The sequence below is a fragment of the Nomascus leucogenys genome, chromosome X (genome assembly GCF_006542625.1).
Source record: "Nomascus leucogenys isolate Asia chromosome X, Asia_NLE_v1, whole genome shotgun sequence".
Lineage (NCBI taxonomy): Eukaryota > Metazoa > Chordata > Mammalia > Primates > Hylobatidae > Nomascus > Nomascus leucogenys.
The window spans coordinates 993,493-1,016,565 of record NC_044406.1 but is presented as its reverse complement, the minus strand read 5'-3'; the positions used below and the strand labels follow the sequence as shown (position 1 = coordinate 1,016,565).

Here is a 23,073-nt window from a genome sequence, read left to right as displayed (position 1 = left end):
CTATCACCTAAGAAAACATCCAGTCCACATAATTCCTAAAACATAAAAGTCAATTTTCAAATCATGAAATAAGTAAATGTTTCTACGAGAAGGCCATCGTTCTTCCTTTTTCTCTAAACACGGCGCCAAAGTAAGTATTTATCTTTCTCAGGGGAGAGTCCTTCTCCTATAGCCTGATCCAATGAAGGCTTTCCCTCTGGGTGAACTCTGTGGGGCTTTGTTTCTTTGTTTTGGGACCTCTGAAAAACAGACGCATCATGCAATGAATTTACAAAAGCAGCAGATAAAACCCACCCACGCTGTCTCGCAGCCCTGCTCTCTTCCAGCTGCCTGCTTTGTCACTAGAACAGACTCTGCAGGCCACGGGGCTCAGGGGGCTTCCCACTGGGTTCTTGCCTTTGGCAGATGTTTTTGTTTTTAGTTTCTCAGCAGATGTTTTCTTCGGCTAAACTTGGCTTAGACAAAGGATGAGGAGCTGAAGTTGAGTAAGGATTACTGTTGTGGTGTGGGTGTTTTAAAAACTATGACAGAGGCTGGGCGCGGTGGCTCACGCCTGTAATCCTAGCACTTTGGGAGGCTGAGGTGGGCGGAGTTCAAGACCAGCCTGGGCAACAACGGTGAAACCCTGTCTCTACAAAAATAGAAAAAATTAGCCGGGCGTGGCAGCATGCACCTGTAGTCCCAGCTGAGGCAGGAGAATCGCTTCAACCCAGGAGGTAGAGGTTGCAGTGAGCTGAGATCGCATCACTGCACTCCAGCCTGGGCAACAGAACGAGACTCCATCTCAAAAAAAAAAAAAAAAAAAAAAACTATGACAGAACTGAAAAGTTTTAGATCAGGTGGCAAGTTTATATTTTCAAAGCTACATGCCATTTGCAATGGGTAATTTTAAGACATAGCACAGAAATAGAAGAGTAACTGCAGAAATAAAAATAGTGTATGTGTGTTTAGCCTAGCCAGTCACAATGATGAGGACTATTTTCGTCATTGACAAATAAAAATTAGATATGCTTCTGATATACAACACCATGTTCCATTCATATACTGAAATATGTATCCATTATGGGATGGGTAACTAAAACTAATTAACATATTACCATACATACTTTTTCTTTTTTAGACGGAGTCTGGCTCTGTCACCCAGGCTGGAGTGCAGTGGTGTAATCTCGGCTCACTGCAACCTCTGCCTCCTGGGTTCAAGCAATTCTCCTGCCTCAGCCTCCCAAGTAGCTGGGACTATAGGTGCCTGCCACCACGCCTGGCTAAATTTTTGTACTTTTAGTAGAGATGGGGTTCCACTGTGTTAGCCAGGATGGTCTCAATCTCCTGTCCTCGTGATCCACCCCCCTCACCCTCCCAAAGTGCTGGGATTACAGGCGTGAGCCACCATTCCCAGCCCATACTTATTTTTTTAACGTGGCGAAAACAGTTAAAATCTACTTAGTGGTTTTCAAGTATGCAGTACATTGATATTAACTACAATCACCACATTGTGCGATGTATCTCTTGAATTTATTCCTTAGGTCTAACTGAAATGTTCTGTCCTTTTATTATAATGCGGTGGAAGGTATCTGAGTTACCAGTGGTGAATCCATACAGGCCTGCAGCCACTGGAATTCTTGCCTCCTCAGACGAAAGAATTTGACTGAGGGCCATAAGGCAGAGAGAGAGACCCAGGCAAGTTTCAGAGCAGGTGTGGAAGGTTTTTGTTTTTGTTTTGAGACAGAGTCTCACTCTTGCCGCCCAGGCTGGAGTACAGCAGTGTGATCTCGGCTCATTGCAACCTCCACCTCCCGGGTTCAAGCGATTCTCCTGCCTCAATCTCCCAAGTAGCTGGGATTACAGGTGTGCACCACCATGCACGGCTAATTTTTGTATTTTTAGTAGAGACGGGGTTTCACCGTATTGGCTAGGCTGGTCTCGAACTTCTGACCTTCTGATCCACCCACCTCAGCCTCCCAAAGTGCTGGGATTACAGGCATGAGCCACTGCGCCTAGCCGAGTGGAAGTTTATTTTAAAAGCTTTAGAACAGAAAAGAATGGAAGTACACTTGAAAGAGACCCAAGCAGGCGCCCTGAAGAACAAGTGTGGTGCTTAACTTTATAGGACCTTATAGGCTGGTCCACTTCAAGCATCTTGTATCCCTTTCCCATGATTCTTCCCCTAGGGTGAGCTGCCCGCATGCACAGGGCCCTCCTTATGCTTGGGAGGTGAGCATGAGGTTTAGAAAGTTGTAGCGTGCCCCTCTTCCTGTTTCCAGTGGAGTAACCTCAGAAGGTCATATTCCGCCATGTTTTCTCCTAATGTGCATGCTTAGGAAGTTGTGTCTCCACGGCACTTGCACTCAATGAACAATTGAGTGTGACAGGTGTGGAACATCAGGAAATGGTCTCTCCCTGCCACGGGCTGCCAAGTTATCTTTTTTTTTTGACACTGAGTCTCACTCTATTGCCCAGGCTGGAGTGCAGTGGCACGATCTCAGCTCACTGCAACAACCTCCGCCTCCCGGTTTCAAGCAATTCTCCTGCCTCAGCCTCCCGAGTAGCTGGGATTACAGGCATCTACCATCACGCCTGGCTAATTTTGTATTTTTAGTAGAGATGGGGTTTCACCATCTTGGCCAGGCTGGTCTTGAACTCCTGACCTCGTGCTCCACCTGCCTTGGCCTTCCAAAGTGCTGGGATTACAGGCGTGTGCCACCGTGCCCAGCCGCCAATTTATCATTTTTTAGAGAGGCAATGCGATCATCGCTGAACCATCACCTGGCATTGCTGGTGGGTGGGAGAAAAGCCCTCTCCTGCCCGCCCATGCCTGTCTAGTGGCCTGTAATACTCTGACCAACATCTTCCCATGCCCCACCCATGCCCATCCCCTGGTAACCACCACTGTGCTCTCTGCTTCTGTGAGATCAAGGTTTGTAGACTTTTACATAGGAATGAGATCATGTGGTACTTGTCTTTCTGTGCCTGGCTTATTTCACTGAACATAATATCCTTCACATTCACCCGTATTGTTGCAAATGACAGATGTTCTTTTTTTTTTTTTTTTTGAGACGGAGTCTCACCCTGTTGCCCAGGCTGGAGTGCAGTGGCATGATCTTGGCTCACTGCAACCTCCACCTCCCAGGTTCAAGCACTTCCCTGCCTCAGCCTCCCAAGTAGCTGGGATTACAGGCACCTGCCACCACACTTAGCTAATTTTTGTATTTTCAGTTGAGACGGGTTTCACCACCTTGGCCAGGCTGGTCTCCAACTCCCGACCTCAGGTAATCTGCCCGCCTTGGCCTCCCAAAGTGCTGAGATTACAGGAGTGAGCCACCGTGCCCAGCCGCTCTGACACTCTTGAATCACCCACACTCATGGGCCATTGGACCCTCCCTGCAGGGCCACACCTTGGGCTCCCATCCCCCTGTGGCTCACTGCTCCTTCCCAAACACCGCACCTGCAAAGGAGGATGCAGGCACATGTGCAAATCATGAAGGTTTCCGAGAAGCAGGATCTGTCCCTCCTATATCAGCAATGTAAATTGCAAAGTCAATTATTCTGCCAACACATATAGTCTATTGATGTCTCAGAATATAATGAAGAGCCTCAAATAATGCCTCTGGCCCTAGTGGGTATTGATACAGCGTGTTTGTTTAAGGTGGGGGTAGTAGGTGGGCAAAAGACAGAGAAGGGATTTGGGAGGTGGGGCTGGAATTCTGCATAGTTCAATCACTCTCTGGTCTGCTGTCATATCCAGGGTCTGGGACGCTTGTATGAAAACATGGTCAGCCAGGCGTGGTGGCTCACACATGTTAATCCCAGCACTTTGGGAGGCCGAGGCAGGTGGATCACCTGAGGTCAGGAGTTCGAGACCAGCCTGGCCAATATGGCGAAACCCCGTCTCTACTAGAAATACAAAAATCAGCCAGGGATGGTGGTGCACACCTGTAATCCCACCTACTCAGGAGACTGAGGCAGGAGAATCGCTTGAATCCGGGGGGACAGAGGTTGCAGTGAGCCAAGATCATGCCACTGCACTCCAGCCTGGGCAACAGAGTGAGACTCCGTCTCAAAAAAAAAAAATAAATAAAAAACGAAGAGCCTCACATAATGCGCCTGGCCCAGTGGGTATTTCTACGGGGTGTTTTTTTAAGGTAGGGGTAATAGGTGGGCAAACGAGAGAGGAGAAGGGATTTGGGAGGGGAGGCTGGGACTCTGCATAGTTCAATCACTCTCTGGTCTGCTGTCATCCCCAGGGTCTGGGACGTTTGTGTAAAGGCATGGTCAGCCAGGCGCGGTGACTCACGCCTGTAATCCCAGCACTTTGGGAGGCCGAGGCGGGCGGATCACCTGAGGTCAGGAGTTCGAGACCAGCCTGGGTAACATAATGAAACCCCGTCTCTACTAAAAAATACAAAAATTAGCTGGGCGTGGTGGCGGACGCCTGTAATCCCAGCTACTTGGGAGGCAGAGGCAGGAGAATTGTCTGATCCCGGGTGGTGGAGGTTGCAGTGAGCTGAGATCGAGCCATTGCACTCAAGCCTGGGGGAGAAAAGCAAGACCCCTCTCAAAAAAATTTTAAAAAGGCAAAAAAAAAAAAGAAAGAAAAGAAAATAATATCTCTGAGTGTGGGGGTGCATGTCTGTCATCCCAGCACTTTAGGAGGCTGAGGTGGGAGGATCACTTGAGCCCAGGAGTTCAAGACCAGCCTGTGCTACATAGTGAAGCCCCATCTCCAGGAAACATTTAAACATTAACCAGGCTGGGCATGGTGGTTCATGCCTGTGATCCCAGCACTTTGGGAGGCTAAGGCGGGTGTATCGCTTGAGCTCAGGAGTTCGAGACCAACCTGGACAACATGGTGAAACCTTGTGTCTTTAAAAAATAAAAAATAAAAAAATAGCCGAATGTGGTGGCTAGTGCCTGTGGCTGCAGCTACTTAGGAGGCCAAGGTAGGAATATCGCTTTAGCCCAGGAGGCAGAGGTTGCAGTGAGCCAAGAGACTGTACCACTGCACTCCAGCTTGGGCATGAAAACCTGCAGGAAACCCTGTCTCAAAAAAATATAAAAATTTAAAACATTAGGCAGGCATGGGGGGGTGTGTGTAGTCCCAGCTACTCAGGAGGCTGAGGAGAGAGCATGGCTTGAGCCCAGGAGGTCGAAGCTGCAGTGAACCATGATCACTTCACTGTACTCCAGGCTGGGCAACAGAGTGAGATCCTGTCTCAAGAAAAGAAAAGAAGGGAAAAGAAAAGATAAGGGAAGGGGGACGGGAGTGGAGGGGGAAGTGGAGGGAAGGGGAGAGGAAGGGGAGAGGAAGGGGAGGGGCAGGGGAGGGGCAGGGGAGGGGAAGGGGGGAAGGGGGAAGGGGAAGGGGAGGGGAAGGGAAGAGGAATGGGAGGGAAGGGGAGGGGAAGGGGGAAGGGGGGAGGGGAAGGGGGAAGGGGAAGGAGGGGGAAGGGGGAAGGGGAGGGGAAGGGGAGGGGAAGGGAAGAGGAATGGGAGGGAAGGGGAGGGGGAAGGGGAAGGGGAAGGGGAGGGGAAGGAGAGGGGGAGGGGAGGGGGAAGGGAAGAGGAATAGGAGGGAAGGGGAGGGGGAAGGAGAGGGAGGGGAGGGGGAGGGGAGGAGGGAGGAGAGGAGGGGGGAGGAGGGGGAGAGGAGTGGGGAGAGGAGGGGGGAGGAGGGAGGGGGGAGGAGGGGGGAGGAGGGGGAGGAGGGGGGAGGAGGGGGGAGGAGGGGGGGGAGGGGGGGGGAGGAGGGAGGAGAGGAGGGGGGAGGAGGGGGGAGGAGTGGGGAGAGGAGGGGGGAGGAGAGGAGGGGGGAGGAGGGGGGAGAGGAGTGGGGAGAGGAGGGGGGAGGAGGAGGGAGGGGGGGAGGAGGGGGAGAAGAGGGGGAGGAGGGGGGAGGAGGGGGAGGGGAGGGGAGGGGGAAAACAGAGGGGGAAGGGGAGGGGGAAAGGGAGGGGGAAAGGGAGGGGGAAGGGGAGGGGGAAAGGGAGGGGAAGGGGAGGGGAGGAGAGAAAGGGAGGAGAAGAGAGGAGGGAAGGGAAGGGAGAAAGAAATGAAGCAAGAAACAAGGGAAAGGGGGAGGGGAGTGGAAGGGGAAGGAGGAAGGAAGGAAGGAGAGAGAAAGAAAAGAAAGAGCTTGATCATGGCTGATGTCCACATTGATTGAGATCCACAGAGAACAATGGGCCATCCTGATAATATAGACAATTGTCATTTCTCTCTCGTATCACCACGGAACTAGAGACACGCTTTCTGGAGGAGCGAAGGTGCTTGAGAAATGTGGAATCCCGGCACTCGCAATGAGAAGCTTTCTCAGAAGCGAGCTCAACAATGTGCTCATCTGTTTTGTTTTTGTTTTTTTTTTCCGAGTTATGGGTGATGGGCTTTGTAAACAAAAAAAAAAGAGAGAGAGAGAATGCAACTGTGAATAGAGAGACTGGATGTGTCTGACGCAAGGTTGTCGCAGTTCCTGTTTTCTGGTTAGGCCTGCATTTCCTTATGAATCGCAGGGAATGGAGAACTTTTCTGGATAATAATGGCTCATTCTATGCAGAGCAGGACTTGAGATGTTATGATAAATGTATAATTTCTCAAAAGTGGTCTACTTGAGAACACAGTTTCAAGGAGTTCCTCTCCATATTTGTTCCTGGGTAAAGTAGCTCTTCCTAAGGCAATTCAGCTTTCAATTTATTTGAATCAGCACTTCAGCTCAGGCCAGCAATGTCCCTATGCTTTCCAGCCAGGATGGTCCCAGGGTGCCTCAGACATTGAGACAGAGAGGAGTGTGAAATGACTGTCACTGAGGGGTAAAGTAGAATCTGATATGAGAAAAAAACAGAGATATGTAGAAATCACAAAAGCAGCATACTGTATTTCCAGTGCAATTGCATTTTAGGTGAATATAGAAAACAATTGCAAAATTTCACATATGCCTTCATTAATTTCTGCTATACTAATTTTCACATATGCCCAAGTTAATTATACTAATTTACACTAGCTACCATACAATTCTGCCCAAGGTAAAATTTACCCACTGTCAGAAGCAAATGTGCTGTTTGAAAACGAATTCTACAGTCAAGAGATCCCCAGTAACCACACTTCTTAAAACCAGATGAGCAAGTTCGATCAGATTAACTCTGGAGCTTAAAATCCAACTACACAGAGAACTTTTGAAAACCCTGAATGATCAGTCCCACCTGCTGGAAGTGGTTCCCTTCACCCGGGCAACTGCTAAGTCATTGTTTTATTTAGTGTAATGGAAACACAGTAACGCATTAGATATTCCTAAGATTAAAATATTTTGAGGCAGGTCCAAGGAGCACAGTAACGCTGAAGTGGTCATGAGCATAAAGGACATTTCATCTGCAACTCGTGTACAGTGACAGGAAAGTATTTGTGATAATGGTTGGTGAGAAATCTACAGGCAATGCTGAATTGCAGTTACAAGTGAGTGAACGCAGAGATGCAGACTTTGTCCCATCTGAGCTGACGGAGCCCTGGAATTTTACTCACAGACCTCTGGGTTCTCTCAACATATACCAAGGCAAAGAACAAAACCTCCAACGATAGGGTAACAGAAGAGGGAACGAGTGGCCAGCCTTGTTCATGTGAGATACCATTTAAATAACAAACTTAAAGCAGAAATAATTAAAATGAAATTGCATGTGAAACTGCTCCTCTATATGCTTATTTTTGGTTTCCCTTGTTCCTCTTTTATTTATTTTTCATTATTATTACTATTATTATTGAGACGGAGTGTTGCTCTGTCACCCAGGCTGGAATGCCGTGGCGCCATCTCGGCTCACTGCAACCTCCACCTCCCAGGTTCAAGTTATTCTCCTGCCTCAGCCTCCCGAGTAGCTGGGACTACAGGTGCATGCCACCACACCTGGCTAATTTTTGTATTTTTAGTAGAGATGGGGTTTCACCATATTGGCCAGGCTGGTCTCAAACTCCTGACCTTATGATCCGCCTGCCACTGCCTCCTAATTTTCATTATATTTTTAATCAGTAATAATTGCATATGTCTCTGGGGTGCAATGTGATGTTTCTCTGTATCTTTCCTATTGGATTCATCCTCTGCGTCAGTGCAAAAACCATCATGTTTGCAGGCACTTGATTTGAAGAGATCCAACGCTCAATGGAAACGCCTATCAGACAATGAGTGAACGGCTGTGCCTTCCATATAAAAGCACGATAATGATGCGTTCTGAGTGGAGGCATGCCTCTGTGGTTTTACACCTCTCCCAGCTCAGCTGGGACCCAGATTCTTTCAGATTTACACCTCTCTGAGTAAAAAAAAAAAAAAAAAAAAAAAAAAGCTGGGACCCAGACTCTCAAGAGTTAAGTATAGCCTTTCTGCAAGAGGCTCTTTGTCCACATCAACAGTGAGATAATTTGCTGTCTCAGAACTGCTAGACCAGCTGAACTTTCCTTGTTTGCTTTCTTGTTAGAGTGCCCGTGAAAAGGCAGATTGGAGATAAAATTGATTCAAGAGAGGCCATGGGTAAGAGATGTTTTGTCTCCAGTTGCATCAGAATCACAAACTATTCCAGGGGAAGGTACACAGAAGACATTTCTGTAGGCTATTCTGTGCTGAAAAGGATTATGAATGACATTTGTCACTGTGGTTCATGCATATTGTTTCTGGTATCTCAACAGCGATGTGACACCCACGAACACAGTCAACATCGTAGAGACTGGGATGCCAAGAAGAGCACAGGAGAGCACAGTACCTTTGGAAAGCTCCCAGGTCCAGTATCAACACTACATTCCTTCAGCCTGTCTCTCTCTGATGTATCCCTCTTGTCAAGAGAGGGAAATGCCATTAGAGGGAGTCCATTTAATTTTTGTTGAGTGAGTGAAAGAATGAATGCATGATGAGTTCTTGTCTGTGGCCACATGCCTCTCTGCCAAAATCTATTTCTTCAAACTTAATTTCTGTCTGAACATCTCTACTCATGCTCCCTGTGGCTTTGGTATTTCAGCAAAAATCCTCCCTGGGTTCTGACTCCAGGAGACATGAACCACTCAAGTCATCTTTAGAAATCCTTCAATTAATTTTTAAAAATTATTTGTAGAGACAGGTCTGGCTATGTTGCCCAGGCTGGTCTCAAACTCCTGAGGTTCAAGTGCTCCTTCTACCTTGGCCTCCAAAGGTGCTGGGGTTACAGTTGTGAGCCACTGCACCTGGCCCCAATTCTGTCTTCCAGATTTACCCTCACTGATGATCCAGTCACCTGCTCACTCTCCTCTTTGGGTCATGAGAGCTGGTGACTATGCAGCCAACAGGGTACCTTCTGCAGACTTCAACAGAGTCCTGCCCTTCCATTTACATTTAACCTCATTGTTTATCGGTGGCCCCCAGGAACTCTCAGAAACAACAGTTAGAGTGGGGGGGTCCTAAGGGGAGTGGGGTGAAGTTAGACCTGAGCTTCTCAGTTATCCTTCCTCACTTCTCCTCTGTCCCTCCCTTCTCTCACATTCCTCCTCCCCTTCTCTATCTCTTGACCCCCATCCCTTCTCTCAATTCCTCTTTTTTCTCAAGCTCTGAGAATGTTCTGGCATCTTCCACCATGCAGAGAGTATGGTAGGAGGTTAGGAACTAATGGCTCTGGAACCAATGTCTCCTTCAGGTGACATTTACTTTCAATCAGCATCTCCAAGTCTGTTCATGTTCTTATGACATCAGAGATGGAAGCAAGATTATTTGGTGCCCAGCCAGTCTCCCCTTCTTCTGGGAGATGTCCAGCCTCTGCGTCCTCTCTTCTGTCTGCACCCAGGGGACCAGGTATTTGGAAGCCACACACAGAGACTCAGCTTTAGGGGGCTGGCTCCCCATCTCAAAGACATCTGGTGGTTGAGGTTGGTTGACCCATCCAATCAGTGGTCTTTCAGTTGGTAAGTTTTTTGGCGGGGAGAGGGAGTAAGCTTATGAAGAAAAAGCACCAGATCCCTAAGAAGAAAAAGCACCAGATCCCCGAGCTTTTCAGTCTCTCATTCCTGACTCAGACCAGGGAACCGATCTCTGGGGGACTTTGAGCTGGGAGGAGCTGACAACGGCTGCTATTGATTCGGGGCTGAGACCTCTCCGGGTTTCTGACGAGTTTGGAACTTGTTGACTTCGGGTAGGACCAAAGGCAATGAATGTTAAGGGGTGTTTAGGCTTCCGGAGGGGGTCTTGGAGAGGTGCCTGGGGCTTTTGGTCAGGGGTGATTCCCAGGAGATGCTTCTACAGGAAAAGGGAGAAGCAAGAACCTATAGATGGTTCTACGGCTCTGGAGACTGAGAGGTGAACTGGACAAAACGAAGATAGCAGGAGTCGCTGGGCCAGCAGGTGGAGGACAAGGTCAGAGGTCAACGTCACTAAGCAAACAGCCTTTACCAGGCGTGCTACCAATTAAAGGGGCAGCTTTGTGGGGCTCCAGAAGCATGTGGGTCTGCCACACTCCTGTCTTCTCCACTGAGATTTCTGTAGGGAAGCATGTTGTTGTGGAAAAATACCCATAACATTAACTTCATCATTTAACCTTTTCATTTGTGTCTATATGTATTTGTTTTAGAGATGGGGGTCTCCCTCTGTCACCCAGGCTGCAGTGCAGTGACAGAAACATCTCTCATTACAGTCTTGACTTCCTGGGCTCAAGTGATCCTCCCACCTCAGCCTCCAGAGGAGACGGGACTACAGGCACATGCCACCATGCCCAGCTTATTTTTAAAAATTTTTTGGCAGAGACTGGATCTCACTGTGTTGCCCACTCTGGTCTTGAACTCCTAGGGTCAAGTAATCCTCCCACCTTGGCCTTGCAAAGAGTTGAGATTACAGGTGTCACTGCATCCAGGCTGTTTTCACTTTTTTTTTTTTTTTTTTTTCGAAACGGAGTCTCATTCTGTCACCCAGGCTGGAGTGCAGTGGCGCGATCTCGGCTCACTGCAACCTTCGCCTCCCGGGTTCAAGCGATTCTTCTGCCTCAGCCTCCTGAGTAGCTAGCAATACAGGCGTGTGCCACCAGAAAAATACAGGCATGTGCCACAAAAAAAATAATAATTTTTGTATTTTTAGTAGAGACGGTGTTTCACCATGTTGGCCAGACTGGTCTCGAACTCCTGACCTCATAATCCGCCTGCCTCGGCCTCCCAAAGTGCTGGGATTACAGGCGTGAGGCACCGCGCCCGGCCTGTTTTTACCATTTTTAAGTGAACAATTCAGGCGCATTTAGTACATTCACAGTGTTATGCCGCCATCACCGCTATCTAGTTCCAGAATCTGTCATCACTGCAAAAGGAAACTTCGTATCTATCAAGTAATCACTCTTCATTTCCGCCCCCCAGCCCTAAGCAACCACGAATTCAATTTCTGTCTTGATGGCTTTAACTATTCTGGACATTTTATATAAAGTGACTCCTACAATACGTGACCTTTTGCGTCTCTCTTTCTGCACTTAGCATAATGTCTTCAAGGTTCATTCATGTTGTAGCATGTGACTGTTTCATTCCTTTTCATGGCTGAATAATATTCCATTGTATGGATGGAACACATGGGGTTTATCCATTTAGTATTAGATGGACATCGGATTGTTTTCACCTATTGGCATTTTGGATATTGCTACATACATTTGTGTACAAATTTCTGTTTGCACATCTGTTTTCAGTATCTTTAGGTATCAGGTAGAAGTAGGATTGCTACCTCACTTGGTAATTCTGTGTTTAATTTTCTGAAGAGCCATAAAACTGCCTTCCATAGTGGCTACACCATTTTAACTTCCCACCAGCAAAGTAGGAGAATTCTAATGTCTCCACATCCTTGCCAATAATGATTCCTTTTCTTCTTTGTAAAAACAATTATCAGAATTCTAGTGATGCTTTGAGGATTTAAACAATGCTCAGGCATGGCATGGTGGCTCACACCTATAATCCCAACAACTTTGGGAGGCCGCACGGGTGGATCACCTGAGGTCAGGAGTTCAAGACCACCCTGGCCAACATGTGAAACCCTGTCTCTACTAAAAATACAAAAAATTACCCGAGTGTGGTGTCACGTGCCTGTAATCCCAGCTACTCAGGAGGCTGTGGTGGGAGAATCACTTGAACCTGGGAGGTGGAGGTTGCAATGAGCCAAGATCGCACCATTGCACCCAGCCTGGGCGACAAGAGCGAAACTCCATCTCAAAAGCAAATAAATGAACAAAAACATCGTTCAGAACTCTGGTTCTGTGCATTCAGGGGTGTGGGAAACAAAGGCTCAGGTTGTCTTATTTGTAGTCCCATATTAAGAACTGAAAATACAGAACTGTGGACAGGTAGTCAAACATATTTTTCTATCTTGGTAATCTGCAATCTAAACCACTTGAAGGGCACATACAGAATCTGCTGTCCTGGGTTTGCACAGTTAACTCTGCAGAAAAGCTATTCTGAACACAAGAAAGGGTCCATAGTCACAGACCCCATAGTTAGCAATTTGCTTATTATCAGCCTTTTATTTATTTATTCATTTATTTTATTTATTTATTTTTTGAGATGGAGTTTCCCTCTTGTTGCCCAGGCTGGAGTGCAATGGTGCGATCTCAGCTCACCGCAACCTCTGCCTCCCTGGTTCAAGCGATTCTCCTATCTCAGCCTCCCAAGTAGCTGGGATTACAGGCATGCACCACCATGCCCAGCTAATTTTGTATTTTTAGTAGAGATGGGGTTTCTCCATGTTGGTCAGGCTGGTCTCAAACTCCAGACCTCAGGTGATCCGCCTGCCTTGGCCTCCCAAAGTGCTGGGATTACAGATGTGAGCCACCGCACCCAGCCTTATCAGCCTTTTATAATCAACTCAATGCGTGGTGCATCCATCACAAATGAAGTAAAGTAGGAGAGGCCAACAGCCAGGATATGTCTGTGCCATCATTATCCATCTGCATTATGTGACCTCCCACAGCGGGCACTACGGGGGGAAAAGAACATACACACGGACCCCCAAACACTGGAGTCTCTTTCTCCCTCTGTTGTCCCCTGGACCAGCAGGAGGAAAATACACCTTGTCATCCACCAGAGATGAAAAAGGATCCCCAGCCAGGTGCAGTGGCTCATGCCTGTCACCCCAGCACTTTGGGAGGCTGAGGCAGGTAGATCGCTTGAAGTCAGGAGTTCAAGACCAGCCTGGCCAACATGGTGAAACCCCATCTCTACTAAAAATACAAAAATTAGCCGGGCGTGGTGGCAAGCGCCTGTAATCCCAGCTACTCGGTAGGCTGAGGCAGTAGAATGGCATGAACCCGGGAGGTGGAGGTGGCAGTGAGCCAAGATCGCACCACTGCACTCCAGCCTGGGTGAGAGAGTTAGGCTCCATCTCAAAACAAAAAGAGAGACAGAAAGATGAGGGAGGGGGTATGGCAGGAGTTTCCTTGAGGAGACCAGCATCATTAGTTTGTTCTCACATTGCTATAAAGAAACAACTAAGACTGGATAATTTATAAAGAAAAAAGACTCCGTCTCAAAAGAAAAAAAAATGAGAAAAAGAAACCCCAAAGCTTCAGGAGATCCAGGGTATGAAACTGCAAATCCACTGGGCAAGGAAGATGATGCCTCAGTATCCCAATTCTTCAGATCTTCTTCTTCTTTTTTTTTTGGTTGTTGTTGGAGATGCAGTCTCACTCTGTCGCCCAGGCTGGAGTGCAGTGGCATGATCTCGGCTCACTGCAACCTCCACCTCCTGGGTTCAAGTGAATCTCCTGCCTCAGCCTCCCGAGTACCTGCGATTACAGGCGTGCGCCACCATGGTCAGCTAATTTTTGTATTTTTAGTAGAGACGGGGTTTCACCATGTTGGCCAGGATGGTCTCAATCTCCTGACTGATCTACCTGCCTCGGCCTCCAAAAGTGCTGGGATTACAGGCGTGAGCCCCCGCACCCAGCCCAGACCTTCCTCTTATCAGTCACCAACTCAGCTTCCCCTGGGACCACTTCAAAAATCAGCTGTTCATGAGCCCCGGTGCCAAATGCCTGGCTTCTAAGAGATAGATGAAGACCCTGATTCCTCTTTTCATGGGGAAGACGTCTCTGTCCACCCAGTGGACAGCACAGACAGCTCCTAGCACCAGAATGGCAGGGCGAGGGTAAGAGCATGCCCAGTGGGGAGGCGGGAATGTATATACGTGCTTCCAGACAGGATGTACAAGACAAAGAATTTGAATGACTTTTTGAAACAATGTCATACGGTCGCCTGTGCCAAGCCAATTCCCACTCAGGAGACGGCGCCTACTCAGTGTGCTGAAACAAGCATCCCTGTGTGAGGAAGTGACTGCTGCTGGCAAGGGCAGCTCACTTGGCAGAGAGGAGAGGCTGGAATGAAGACTAAAGGCATTTTCAGGGTGTGGACTCCCATCAATGACTTCTACAGAGGAATCCTGAACCCAATCTGGGGTCTGGAGTGGGGGCCAAAGGGACAGAGCGGAGGCAGGAAGGGGCTCCCTGGGAGATTTGGTGGATGACAGAGAACCACAGACACAGAAAAAGCAAAGGCCTGAACCCACCATTTGAAAATCAAGGTTGGGGAGACCCAACACAGGAGAGGATTTGGTAAAGGTCACCCAGGACAAGAGGCAGGCAAGGCTCCCTGATCAGAGATCTCTACACCTGCATTTCTCTTTGTCCTGGTCACCAGGAGAGAGAAAAAGAGAGCCTCCGCCTGACTCAAATGAAAGATGTCTCCGTGGGTAAGGATTTAATTTTCCCCTGATGACCTAAGGAGAAAAATTCTCACTTTCATCCTCACAAATCTATCCTTCTCTTTGCATTCACCTTTGCATCTATCTACATATCTAGCCAGCCACCCACATCCATCCATCCATCTATCTGCTCATCCACCCATCCATGAACCTGTTTATTCATGCATCCATCCATCCATTCAATCATCTACTTATCTACCTATCCATCTATCCATCCATCCATCCATCCATCCACCCATCCACTCATCTACTCATCCACTCACCTACCTAACCATCCATCCATCCATCCATCCATCCACGCACTCATCCATCTACTCATCCACCAAACCACTCACCCATCCCACCAATGATACATCCCCCTATTCATTGACACATCTATTCACTGATCCATCCATCCATCTACTCATCCATCTACCCATCAATCTATCTATCCATCCACCTTTCCACCTACGCATCCACCCAAACACCTGTCCATCCATGTATGTGTCTATTCATCCATCAAACACTTATCCATCTCTCTACCCATCCACTCAGCCATTCATTCATCAATCCATCCATCCATCCACCCACCTATATCCATCCATCCACCCATCTACCCATCCATCCAAATAGCCATCCAAACACCCATCTATCCCTCCATTTTACCCACCAATTCACCATCCATTCATGCATCTATCCATTCGTCCACCTTTCCATCCATTTATCCATCCATTCACCCATCCTTCCCTCCTTCTCAGTTTCCCTCAGTTCCTGCATATGGACACCTAGACAGGTCTAGACATCCATGTAGCCATGAGCCCACCTGTAACATCATTCCTGCACAGCCTTGCCTGCTGTATTGTAGCCAATGATCATGACTATGGGTGGCAGAATATCAACAGCAGGGTGGGAAACCTGGGGCCACCGGAATTGGGCACATCTGTGAAAATGTCCCTGGATCTTTCCTTTGTGTCTTATTTCTTAGAGGGCTCAGGGACTGTAGCACTTGTGTTATTTATCAAGTTTCTCTACTGCTGGCCTCTGCTCAAGGGAGTTAGAAGAAACGGCAGGAGTGAGTCTATGGAAAGCCCTTAACTCAGAGCCCCACACAGATGAAGATGCTGGTCTTAATTGAGACCTCAAATAATAATTATAATGTGAAAATAGATCAAAGTAATATCTCTGCCCTGCAAAATATTGAGAGGGGAAAAACACGTATTACATTTTCTAAATATACAAACACTATTTTCCATTGGGCAAAACAGTCTAGAAAGACTACTTGAAAGAGCCAGATAATGTTGTAAGATTTATTTGCCTAAACCAGGGCCCCGGAAAACCTTGTTTATCTGTTTACACTGCTCCCTGCTATACCGGACTAGAATAATTCCCATGTACTACTTGCTGGGGGTCCAGGAAGGGAAACTGAGACTGATTCACCCCTAGGATATCAGGGCCATAATCTAGTTGCAAGCAGAGACTTTCAGGACAAATGTCTTGATATTTGAATTTCACTTCTGCTGTTTATTAGCAGTGCATTAGCTGAACACGTCACCAATCTGATCTTCAAGTTTCTGACTTGTAGAATGACAGCGATCATTCTTACTCTAAGTTTGGTGCAGATTTTCTGAAAGTGCTTGCAAAGCACCTGCCATGCAGAGAGGGTTCCATCAAGCAGCATGGATGTTGTTATAAATTTCATTCCTGCCCCTAAAAAGGGAATTCTTGACAAGCCATCCCCAGCCCCTGACTTGTGGATTGAGCCTGCTGATGTTCAGTCAGTGGTGGGAAATGAGACCTGCTAATGGGACCCTGTACTGCACCAAGGTGCTGAACTGTTGGGAAGATAAAGGAAGAAGTCAGACAAGGTCTGGTGAGCCAGCTGACTCACCATGAAAAACATCTACAAGGAGCTCTCACGTATCTGGAACTAAATTCTGAACTTATGCATGAGTTAAAAAGAAAAACAGGCTGGACACGGTGGCTCACACCTGTAATCCCAGCACTTTGGGAGGCTGACGTGGGTGGATCACGAGGTCAGGAGTTCAAGACCAGCCTTGGCCAAGATGCTGAAACCCCATCTCTACTAAAAATACAAAAATTAGCTGGGCGTGGTGGCGGGTACCTGTAATCCCAGCTACTTGGGAGGCTGAGGCAGGGAACTGCTTGAACCCGGGAGACGGAGGTTGCAGTGAGCCAAGATTGTGCCACTGCACTCCAGCCTGGGCGACATCTCAAAGCACACAAACAAACAAAAAACATGCTAGGGGAGATAACTGCATGCTCCTTGCACCCATAAAAATAAGCTATACAAGCTCATGTTTGCCCATATCTGCACAGAAACAACAGACCTTGTTGGATCATTTAAAATGTTGCTAAGATTTCTGCATGACTTCTTCAGCCATGTAGTTTTTTTTTTCTTGGTTAGCATGTTCTTATTGGTTTTGTTTTTTAGCATTTTGAATTGATCAGCCTACTGCCTTCCGACTTCCAAAGTTTCCGATGGGAAGTCTGATGATAATCTTCTTTAGGATCCCTGGGATGGGATCAGTCACTTCTGTCTTGTGGCTTTCACTGTGCTTCAGGGTGGATCTCTGACTTCATCCCACCTGAAGTTTGCTGACTTTCTTGGATGTTTATTTCAAATAGTTGCACTGACAGGTCTAAGAATTTCCCCTGTACCATGGTGAGTGAAATGGATGAGCACGCCCATGAGAGCTCTCAGATTTTCCAACCACCCATGTGTGGGTTGTGTTCAATTTCCTCCTCCTACAACCATTTTCCTTCCTAACGAAAATGCCTGGGTCACCTCCCAATGTAATCACATGACTAAATCTGGTCACACAGCCTATGCTTGGCGCCCGTCACATCTACTTTGCCCCCAGCCTTTGGAGTCCCTACTCCTGAGGTCCTGAGCATTCATAGAGAACAGATCTCATTAAGAGGGGCGGAAAGGATTTGCAAGATTAAGTGGGCCAAGTCTTGTAACACCAGTTGTAGGCAGAAGCAATAGCAGGATCCAAAGACATCCATGTCCTGATTCCCAGAACCTGTGCAAGGGAAATGAAGGTTGCAGATGGAATGAAGGTTGCTGATCAGCTGAGCTTGAGATGAGAAGACATTACTGGATTACCCAGGTAGGACCAATGTTATCACATGGGTCTTTATCACTGCAAGAGGGAAGCAAGAGGGTCAGAGTTAGAGAGAGATTGGAAGTTGCTACACTGCTGGCTTTGAAGATGGAGGGAGCAGCCACATAACAAGGTGTGTAGGCAGCTTCTAGAAGCTGGAAATGTGAAGCAAACCCTTTCTCTCCTAGAGCCTCCAGAAGGAAGCCAGCCCTGCTGACACCCTGATGGGAGCCCCAGGAAACCCATTTCAGACTTCTTACCTCCAGAACTGTAAGCAAAGAAATGTCTATTGTTTTAAGCTGCAAAGTCTGTGAGCCTTTGTCCTAGAAGCAAGAGAAAACTTATCTAACCCCCGGCAGCAGTTGAAGGAAATCAAGTCAACAGCAAGTGAAGTCATTAGAGTGATGTCTCAGATTCCCATGGGGAATTTTGTTCCTTGCTCTTGGTTTTGCTCAAGACCTAGGATCTGATTTTGGCTGGTGCAAAAGCCACCAAAGTTACCGAGATTGGGGGAATGGGATTCAGGACTGAGGGGGGACATAAGAAGCCCGGAGCAGAAGCTGAAGAGCCAACAGACGTCAATCTAAAACACAGCATATTCTTAGCATCGGGCGATATGCCTGCAACTAAATGATCGGATGGTGTGTGTTTTCTGTGTCTTTTTCAATATCTTAAAGGCAAAATCACAACAGCGCATAAGGGTGACCGCACAGCAAAACTGTTCTTCTAGACTCATCTTGCACCATAGTGGCAGCTGCAGGAATTGTGCACCACGATGCATCCCTGGGGTCAGGAAAGACTTCTAGGATGCCTGGGAGCTGAACGAGGTGGTAAATGATGGTGTTGGCGCTGAAGAGAAGTACAGGGTAGGCATTCCAGGTGAGAGGAAGGAAATAAGGAAGCCAAGCAGTGTGGTGGTGAGAAGCAGCACAGGTTCACCCATGTGTGTGGACCTCTGCTTCTTCACACCCAGGAACCCAGCCAGTCCTGGAGATGCACAGATGAGCAAACCGTGGCCAGACACTCACTCTCATGTTGCTTAGCGTCTAACGAGGAAAGCAGACATTTAAACAAAATTGCCCACAGGACATAAAAGTAGTGCTGTGGTCAGGGCAGCAGTAAGGAGGTGAGGCTTCTAGATGCTTATAATGTGGTCAACTTGGGTCAGACAGGGACGCAGATGTGAACTTTTTTATTTTTTTTTTTTATTTTTTTTTTTATTTTTTTTTTGAGATGGAGTCTCGCTCTGTCACCCAGGCTGGAGTGCAGTGGTGCGATCTCGGCTCACTGCAAGCTCCGCCTCCCGAGTTCACGCCATTCTCCTGCCTCAGCCTCCGGAGTAGCTGGGACCACAGGCGCCCGCCACCGCGCCCGGCTAATTTTTTGTATTTTTTTAGTAGAGACGGGGTTTCACTGTGGTCTCGATCTCCTGACCTCGTGATCCACCCGCCTCGGCCTCCCAAAGTGCTGGGATTACAGGCGTGAGCCACTGCGCCCGGCCTATTTTTTTATTTTTTTTATGTTTTTGAGACAGAGTCTCACTCTGTCGCCTAGGCTGGAGTGCAGCAGTGCGATCTCCGCTCACTGCAACCTCCGCCTCCCGGGTTCAAGTGATTCTCCTGCCTCAGCCTCCTGAGTAGCTGGGACCACAGGCACATACCACCACACTCGGCTAATTTTTTTGCATTTGTAGCGGAGACGGGGTTTCACCATGCTAGCCAGGATGGTCTCGATCTCCTGACCTCGTGATCCACCCACCTCGGCCTCCCAAAGTGATGGGATGACAGGAGTGAGCCACCGCACCCAGCCACAGATGTGAACTTTTAAGGAGAAGTGACAATGGAGCTGACAGTGGAGCTGACAATGGAAGTATGAAGACAGCACAAGGTACAGGCAGAAAGGAGTTTTGTGTAGCAAGTGTGGTATGTGCAAAGGGCCTGTGGTCAATGGAACTGAGGATCCCGTGGGGCTCAGTGAGGAGGGAAAGAGGAGCTCAGGTATGGCGTGGCATGGAGGGGAACACAATGAGGCCACAGTCAGTCCTCAACCTTGAAAATGGCCCTTTGACCGTCCTCAGGGGCTACCCTTGCTTGCCATGTTCATTGTGCCTGGCACCCTCTGCTTGCTCCCAGACAGCTTTCTCCTGCCTCCCAGCTCTGTGTCTCTCAGATTCTGGCTCTGATCCCACGCTGCTGTTGCTTCCACTCATGTACCCATTGCTAATGGCATCATTTCTTGGAGTAATTCATTGCAAAGTTCATTTCCCACTATAAACGCACTCTGTGCTCATTACAGTCAACAGGGTCGCCCAAAAGAGTTCAGTTAAAGGAAAAAAAAAATCAAATTTTCCCTTGAAAAGAAGCCAGTGATATGGCTTGGGTCCACCTTCCTGAAGTTTGAAAACTTCTCTGTTAGTGTTGGTTGCTTTTAGGCCTGGTCCTGCTGCATATACAATGTGTGTCTTTCTCTCTTTTTTTTTTCTTTTTTGAGATGGAGTTTCACTCTGTCAGCCAGGCTGGAGTGCAGTGGTGTGATCTCGGCTCACTGCAACTTCTGCCTCCCGAGTTTAAGCGATTCTCGTGCCTCAGCCTCCCAAGTAGCTGGGATTACAGGTGTGTGCCACCACACCCGGCTAGTTGTTGTTTTAAGACCTGAGTCTCGCTTTACTGCCCGGGCTGGAGTGCAGTGGCGTGATCTTGGCTCACTGCAACCTCCGCCTTCTGGGTTCAAGCAATTCTCCTGCCTCAGCCTCCCGAGTAACTGGGATTACAGGCACCCGCCAGCACGCCTGGCTAATTTTTGTATTTTTGGTAGAGACGGAGTTTCACCATGTTGGCCAGGCTGGTCTCGAACTCCTGACCTCAGGTGATCCACCCACCTCAGCCTCCCAAAGTGCTGGGATTACAGGCAGGAGCCACTGTGCCTGGCCTTTCTCTTTATATGTAGACGGTGCCCTCTCCTGGTAGGAGGCTCTCAGTGCCTGGCTCCAAATCCATGACCCTAGAGGTGGAGAGGTCCCCGGCTGCCCCCCTTACTTCTCTCAAGCTGGTGCCCTTGGGAATCACCAACTTTCTGTGCCCACCTGCTCTAGCTACTTTGTTCACTTTGACCCAGCCCCTCAGGGGTGACACCCTCCCTCATCAGGCTCCCAGATCCCATCAGGTGTTCAAACCCTATGTGGCAGGTACAATCCTGGTCCCCAGAGATGCCCACATCCTAATTCTTAGAACTTGTGACCTTTTAGGACAAAGAGGAATTTGCAGATAGGATTCAGGTAAAGTTCTTAAGATGGGGACATTTTTTGAATGAGCTATGTAATCACAGTGGGGTTCCAGGGCTTTTATAAGAGAGAGGAAGGGAGATATTTAACCGCAGAAAAAAGGGATGTGAGGATGGAAGCAGATGTTGGAGTGATGTGCTTTGAAGATGGGGTAACGGCTAATGAGCCAAGGATGGCAGGTGGCTTGTAAAAACTAGAAAAAGCAAGCAATGAATTCTCTCCTAGAGATTCTGGAGAGACTGCAAGCCTCCCAACACCTTGATTTTAAAATAGTGAAATCCATTTCAGACTCCTTACCTACAGAAATGTAAGAAAATAAACGTGTTGTTTTCAGTGTTGGCAGCCCGTTACCACAGCAACAAGTAATGCACACACTTCCTCAATTCATCCTTCTTCCTCCACCCACTCAGGAATAAAGCTCCCTGTCTTCAAAATGGCCTTTGTCTGCAGTGTATGAGGAGTGTGAATACAGGTGTCATGATGTGGATTTTTGTGTTTTTCTTTTTGTTTTTTTAGAGATGGGGTCTCACTATGTTGCCCAGGCTGGACTTGAATTCCTGGTCTCAAGCAATCCTCCTGCCTTAACCTCCCAAAGTGCTAGGATTACAGGGATGAGCAACTGTGCTCAACCTATATCTTTTTGGGTTTGTTTTTTTGTTTTTGAGACAGAGTCTCATTCTGTCGCCCAGGCTGGAGTGCAATGGCACGATCTCAGCTCACTGCAACTGATGCCTCCTGGTTCAAGCAATTTTCCTGCTTCAGCCTCCCAAGTAGCTAGGATTACAAGTGCCCACCAGCCTGCCCAGCCAATTTTTGTATTTTTAGTAAAGACGGAGTTTCACCATGTTGCCCAGGCTGATCTCAAACTCCTGGTCTCAGGTGATCCTCCTCTCTCAGCCTCTTGAGTAGCTGGGGTTGCTGACATCAGCCACTGCACCTGGCCTTTGAATCCTTTCGAGAATTAAGTCAATGGTCTGTTTCTGCAATTCTACTCACTTATTTCCCCACAGCCCTTCTCCTCCTTTTTCCCTTTTTCCACCTCCCACACGCTTCATGCCTCACACACCCTTCCTATGAGTCTCAGCATCCATGCATCCTTGCACCAAAGCGTGAGAGACATGGGGTCAGTCTTGGATGGAGAAGGAGCTCCCTTCTACACTTTCCTGAGCTCCTGGAGCTGATGTTACTGGTGCCCCATCCTCCCTTTCAATCACCGTCGCCTTCTGCCATCCCTCCCATGAAGGTCGGCCCCACCTCAGGCTATCCCCTCATAGCCCCGACCTCCGTTACCACTTCTGTGCCCCCCTCCAGCCCTGTGCTCACTGCTTCTCATGCTCTATACCTGCAGTCTTTGACTGCTGCCCTTGAATTGCTGGGTTTGCTCTTTCCTGTGATCTGAAAAAGCTGGAGAAGCACAGGGGTTTTCCTTCCTCCCCTTTGCTGTGGTGTGAACCCCCACTCCCTTGCCACGCAGGTCTGGAGGGTCTGCCTAAGTAAACCACTAGCATGATTGCATGCCAGAGTTGCATATTATTGTGAGTCATAAAAAGATACGTGCAGCTGGGCACAGTGGCTCACGTCTGTAATCCCACCACTTTGCGAGGCTGAGGTGGGCAGATCACGAGGTCAGAAGTTCGAGACCAGCCTGAGCAACATGGCAAAACCCTGTCTCTACTAAAAATACAAAAATTAGCCAGGTGTGGTGGTGGATGCCTGTAATCCCAACTACTCAGGAGGCTGAGGCAAGAGAATAGCTTGAACCCAGGAGGTGGAGGTTGCAGTGAGCTGAAATCGTGCCATTGCACTCCAGCCTGGGCGACAGAGTGAGAGTCTGTCTAAAAAAAAAAAAAAGATGTGCATGTCCTCACCCTCAAAATGTAGAAATAGGATCTTATTTAGAAATAGGTTCCTTGCAGACATACTTTTTTTTTTTTTTTTTTTTTGAGACGGAGTCTCGCTCTGTCACCCAGGCTGGAGTGCAG

The 23,073-nt window shown here is 48.1% G+C and overlaps 1 long non-coding RNA gene across 1 annotated transcript in view; it reads right to left on the bottom strand.

The window, feature by feature from the left end:
* Nucleotides 1-6,081: 6,081 nt before the first annotated feature.
* The window catches only part of LOC115833310, a 50,383-nt gene continuing 33,391 nt past the window's right edge, over nt 6,082-23,073 (bottom strand). The window contains exon 9 of the long non-coding RNA XR_004028762.1: nt 6,082-6,812. This is a non-coding gene — a long non-coding RNA (uncharacterized LOC115833310). The remainder of the gene's footprint in view (nt 6,813-23,073) is intronic.